The following is a 5,979-nucleotide window of genomic DNA, read 5'->3' on the forward strand; positions in this document are numbered from 1 at the left end:
GGCCGGCCTCCTCCCCGCGCTCCGCTCGGCCTGTGGGATTACCTCGCTCGCTGGCCCCGCCCCGGCCCCGCCCCCTGCGGGCGCCCGCGGGCGGCGAGCGGCCACGCCCACTCCGGGGGGGGCCGGCGTGGGACGGGGTGTGGGCGGCGGAGCCGGGCCTCCGAAGCTTCCAGCGTTCTCACTCCCCCAGGTGTCAAAGGCCTCGGCCCACGCCCACCTCCCGGCTCAGACTCCACCCCTCCCCCAACCCCAAGAGTGCAAAGAGCGCCAGGCCCCCCCTGGCGAAAGGTAAACATGAGGGGAACTCAGGAGTGGGGTACCCCGACCCCTACGGAGGCTTGGGGAGTTTGTACCGATTTCCCTGCTCCGCTCGTGGGCACCCGCGCTCCCACCTGAGAAAGGCCCTGGGTCCTTCCGAAGCAGGTAAGGACTGGCCTGGTCCGGAGGGCTGGGACTGGGGGACCTGAGGGCTGGGGGGGGCTGGAGGGCAGGCTGCAGGACGCTCCCACGCGGCCTCTGCCGCCCACTCCCGATGGAGCACCAATGCAGTTTCGAATGTGTTCCTGTCCTCGGTCCCCTGGACTCGGGGTTAGGCTGTAATCTAGTCTCCCACTAGACCTGGGGTCAAACTTCAACCATCCCAACCCTCCAAGGATGTGTGGGGCAGGTCTGACATCTCCAGGACATCTAAGGTGCAAGACACGATGACACTCACTATGTGTTTGAAGAGCTTCCAGGTATCGCTCATTTGGTGCTCCCAGCGGGGATCCTATGGCCATGCCTTTCCAGATAGAAAGTGGCAGAGCTAGAAATCAAAGTCAGGATGATGTCAGGTCTGCTCATAAGGACTTTGCTTTGCAGCTGTAACTATTCTGTAGTTTCTAAATCAAAGCTAATCTGGTCTCAGCAATTCCTGGAGTAAGTGTCTCTCTCTCTCTCTCTCTCCCTCCCTCTCTCTCCCTCTCTCCCTCTCCCCTGCTCCTCCTTCCTTGGGCAGTTTTAGGATCTCCGGTCAGGGAGGTGGCAGAAGAGGCCCTGGTCAGCAATCCTTGGTGGCTTTCCCCAGGATCTCCTTGCTCAAGCCTACATGGATGGGGCCCTGAATACCAGCAGCTGCCTGGACAGTGGGAACCTGGCTGGTGCTCCAATGCCCTGTGTACCCAGTGTCCATCTTCTACAGCCTTTTGCATGTCTCCCCAAATCTCCATCACTGGCAGGAACTCCCCTCCTAGTCTCCAGGAAATCCAGCTCTCTCCCCTGGGTACCAAACACACTCCTCTCATCTTTGCCCCAACTTCTATCCAGTCCTCCTCCTCGACAGCCAGTTCCACTAGGCACACTGGTACCTTCTCCTAAGTCAGAAGTCCCCAGGCCTACAGGATACCCAGTGTCTCAGAGTGCTGCACCAGCTGTCCAACAATAGTTCTCCAAGATTTTGCTCCTTCTAATATTTTAGGTGGACATAGACCATATTCATTAACTCGAATGGTGTAAAATACACCATTATTTTCTATGCCAGTGGCTCCCCAAATGATGTCCCCCCTTTCAGGGTATCACAAGGTCAAAACTCTTTTCCTGTTAACACTATGACATTATCTGCCCCTTTTTGCTCTCGTTCTCTCACCTGTGTACATTGATTGGCATTTTCACAGAGACTGTGTGTCATCTCTCCGACTGCGAATGGAAGGTGTGCTTGTGCATTCTTCAGTATTCAAAGTCTCTTTAAATTTCTAATATCAAAAATGTTGATAGATAGTACCACATAAACAAGAGTTCTTTATGGTCCTCCATAAATAAATGGAGTCCTCAGATCAAAAAGGTTGAGAGCTTCTGTTAAAAAGAAAGATATTCCCAATTAAACTATTTGTAATTGTTTTTTATCATTTAGAATTATTAAAATATGTATTGAATGTGAGCTTTTACACATACACATTCATGGTTATCATATGTCATCTTGTGCAAACATAAAAAGGAAAATATAAGCAAAATAAATACATGAAGGAATTGCTCTCTTTCCTTCACAGTCAGAATCTCTATTCTTCTCAATCATTTTCGACTCGGCCACTGGTGTCCTTAATTGCCAGGTGCTGCTGATGCAGATGTCTGACGAGTCCTCCAGTGTTAGCTCTCAAGACACTGACCCCTAGTGTACACGTTTTGATGCTGGCACATTCTTATCTTACTTGAAGGCGTCAATGGAAGGTTTTAGACAACAGGTAGCATGTATCTTTCCCAGACGGTTCTTATATGATTTGCTGACAGAAACATGGAGATTACAAGTTGCCAAGTCATCCCACCAGGAATTACCACTAAGTTTGTGCATGTTCAGGCAGTGACAGCACATCTCAACTTCCATCTGGCCAGCCACGATTATAAAATGCCTTTCATTGTAAGATGTGTGTGGACTTCAGTGATGTTACAGTGCAAAACAATGTGAATTTTAGCACCAGTGAAATATGGAAGTCACTGGAGAGAATTCATCCTTCTCTCCAAGTCCTGACAAAAAAGTGATAGGGAGTTTTCTTCCTGCACAGGAACTCCTATTGTCAATGACAATTCTTTTTAAAAATTCAGACCGACCCCTTGGGTTCTAATTACAACTGCACAGAGAGTGCTCAAGCCTTTGGTGAGTCAAAGACACAAGTTTCATTCCTCCAAAGTCACCGGTGTGTTGGTCTTGCAACTGCGACTTTTGAATGGCTCCACTGTTAACATTTTCTCAACGCATATAAACTTAGTTATTTATACCTATCATTAGGTAATTACTCTTAAAATGGATTTATATTAATAGTATGATGCCTTGATGACTGCTGTTTTTTTCTCTCTCTTTAAAATCTTCAGTGTCGAAAGTATTACATATGCCCCCTCCTTTCCCCCATTGACCTCTTCTAGCCCATCCCCACCGACCACCCTAAGCCTTCACTACCCGATTGTCTGTTCCCATGGATTATGCATATACTTGGTGACTACTGTTAATGTTTTGATATAGAATGTGGTATCTGACCCTGGCTGGTGTGGTTCAGTGGATAGAGCGTCATCCTGCAGACTACAGGGTCCCAGGTTCGATTCCAGTCAAAGGCACATGCCTAGGTTGCGGGCTTGATCCCCAGTAGAGAACGTGCAGGAGGCAGCCAATCAGTGATTCTCTCTCATCATTGATGTTTCTATCTCTCCCTCTCCCTTCCTCTCTGAAGTCAATTTTAAAAAAAATTTTTTTAAGTGTTATCTGGTGTAAACAGTTTGGGGAGAGTGAGGCAGGGGGTGGGTGACAGGAGAGAACAGAGCACTGCTCTATTCTGACAGTGGGTTTGCTTGAGGTGCTTTGGGTCTAAATATGAGTCAGTGATACAGATCCAAGAGAGAGCAGGTTTCAGAGAGCCTTGCAGGAAAGTCAGGATACCAGCATCTTCTGTTTTTAGAGTTTATAACAATGTTTATTTGGTCTAAGTAAATACTGTACCTTATGATAAATATCCAGTGCCACTGGTTCCGCTGGAAATTACCAACTCTTCCTTAGGAAAAAAAATGCAGGCACCTGTGCAAATGAAGCAAGGGGAAGCAGCATTCACATCACCTAGGAACTTGTTAGAAATGCAAAATTTGAGGTCCATAGCCCAGACCTATTAAATCAGGAATTCTGGGGTCGGAGTTCAACAGTCTCTGGCTTAAAAAGCCCCCCCACACCCCACCCCCGGCGAATTCTGAGCTGCACTCAAGCTTGTTTTAGCCAATGTGTGGTGGGGTAGAAATTTGCTGTAGACTGGACACTTTGCTTCCAAAAAAAAAAAAAAAATCCAAGTCAAGACTGCTACTGCCATCAAGGAAGTCATCCTTCCATCAGGCTTATCACCAGGAAACCAGGGGCTCAGGGACTGGACCCTCATCAGCTAAGAAGGAAACAAGAAATGTAAGGGGTTTATTTTGTTTTTGTTTTTTAACCTAAGACAAAGTCTCCAGGCTTAGAAGTGTGGGAGAGGGCTGTAGGAAGCAGGGCCTCACAGGGAAACAGAATTACAGCCACTCCAAGAAGGTGGCCACATTTGCTGCTTGCTGGTTGTTTCCTGATGATCCGTCCCAGACCACTTCCTGCTATTGTCACTGGGCTCTCTTTAGAATTGCCTCTCTCCTTTCTTTCGTCTGTGCTGGAAAACCACAAACAGTGTTAGGACTGGGTGTATAATAAGAGTAGGTTGATTCTGATTGGAAGTCTGAGGCTGTGCCTGTGCCTGAAGTGCATGGGATTTACTGACATGTGTTTTGAGTCCCGCTTCTGGATAGAGGAGGTGTTTCTTTGATAGAACTATAGCTGGCAAAGGTGTAAGAAATTTTGAGCACCTGCTTTGTGCAAGGCTCCACATAAAGACAAAGTATTATTCTTGGCTTCATGGACCTGAGTTTAGTAGAGGCACACAGCCATGAGAATATTACATGATAACTGCGAAAATTGAGGTACGTACATAGAATGTGGAAGCAAAGGGTGGGCCCAAGTATGCATTGAGAGCCAGGGTTCTCAGCAGAGGAGGTAGTATCAGAACTGAGATGTGCAGATGAATAGGATTTCACCAGGCAGAGCACTGAGGAGAGGGAATTCTCCAGCAGGAACAGCATGTGCAAAAGATGGGAGTCAGAGAAAGGGTAATAATTCAGGAAAGGTCAGATTCTATGTTTCAGTTGCAAAAGTGGCAGAAGTAGAGGCTGAATTAAAAGACAAATAGATGATATGAAAAGAGTAGGTCCTTAGGAAGGAAATCTCAATGGCAGAAGAATAAAGCAGACATCAGAAACTATAGGTAAGATTCTTTGCTTCTTCTTTTTTTAAAATATATTTTTATTGATTTCAGAGAGGGAGAGAGAGTCATTGATTGGCTGCCTCCTGCACGCCCCACATTGGGGATTGATCCCACAACCCAGGCATGTGCCCTTGACCAGAATCAAACCTGGGACCCTTCAGTCCGCAGGCCAATGCTCTATCCACTGAGAAAAACTGGCTAGGACAGCTTCTTTAAAAAAAAAAAAATCTTTATTATTGAGAGTATTACAAATGTTCCCGTTTCCCCCATTACTCCCCTCCACCTGGTTCCCGCACTGCCCCAGGCCTTCATCACCCTATTGTCTGTGTCCATAGGTAATGCATATATGCATATAAGTGCTTTGGTTAATCTCTTCCCTCTCCCACCTCTCCCCTTCCCTCTGAGAATCATCAGTTAGTTCCATGTTTCCATGCCTCTGGTTCTATTTTATTCATCACTTTATTTTGTTCATTAGATTCCTTGTTTATTTATTTTTATTTTTAGAATCAATTGTTGATAGATATTTGTTGCCATTTTATTGTTCATATTTTTTATCTTTCTTCTTCTTCTTCTTCTTCCTCTTCCTCTTCCTCTTCCTCCTCTTCTTCTTAAAGAATACCCTTAAACATTTCATATAATACTGGTTTGGTAGTGATGAACTCCTTTAGCTTTTCTTTGTCTGTGAAGCTCTTTATCTGACCCTCAATTTTAAATGACAGCTTTGCTGTGTATCTTGGTTGCAGGGCCCTACTATTCATCACTTTGAATATTTCTTGCCACTCCCTTCTGGTCTGCAAAGTTTCTGTTGAGAAATCAGGTGACAGTCATATGGGTGCTCCCTTGTAGGTAACTAACTGCTTTTCTCTTGCTGCCTTTAAGATTATCTCTTTGTCTTTAACAAGTGACATTTTAATTATGATGTGTCTTGGTGTGAGCCTCTTTAGGTTCCTCTTGTTTGGGACTCTCTGTGCTTTCTGGACTTGTAAGTCTTTTTCTTTCACCAGGTAGGGGAAGTTTTCTTTCATTATTTCTTCAAATAGGTTTTCAATATCTTGTTCTCTCTCTTCTCCTTCTGGCACCCCCATAATGTGAATGTTGGTATGCTTGAAGTTGTCCCAGAGTCTCCTTACACTATCTTCATATTTTTGGATTCTTTTTTCTTTTTGCTCTTCTGATTGGATGTTTTTTG

This window comes from Myotis daubentonii, chromosome 11, assembly GCF_963259705.1.
Source record: "Myotis daubentonii chromosome 11, mMyoDau2.1, whole genome shotgun sequence".
Classification (NCBI taxonomy): Eukaryota; Metazoa; Chordata; class Mammalia; order Chiroptera; family Vespertilionidae; genus Myotis; species Myotis daubentonii.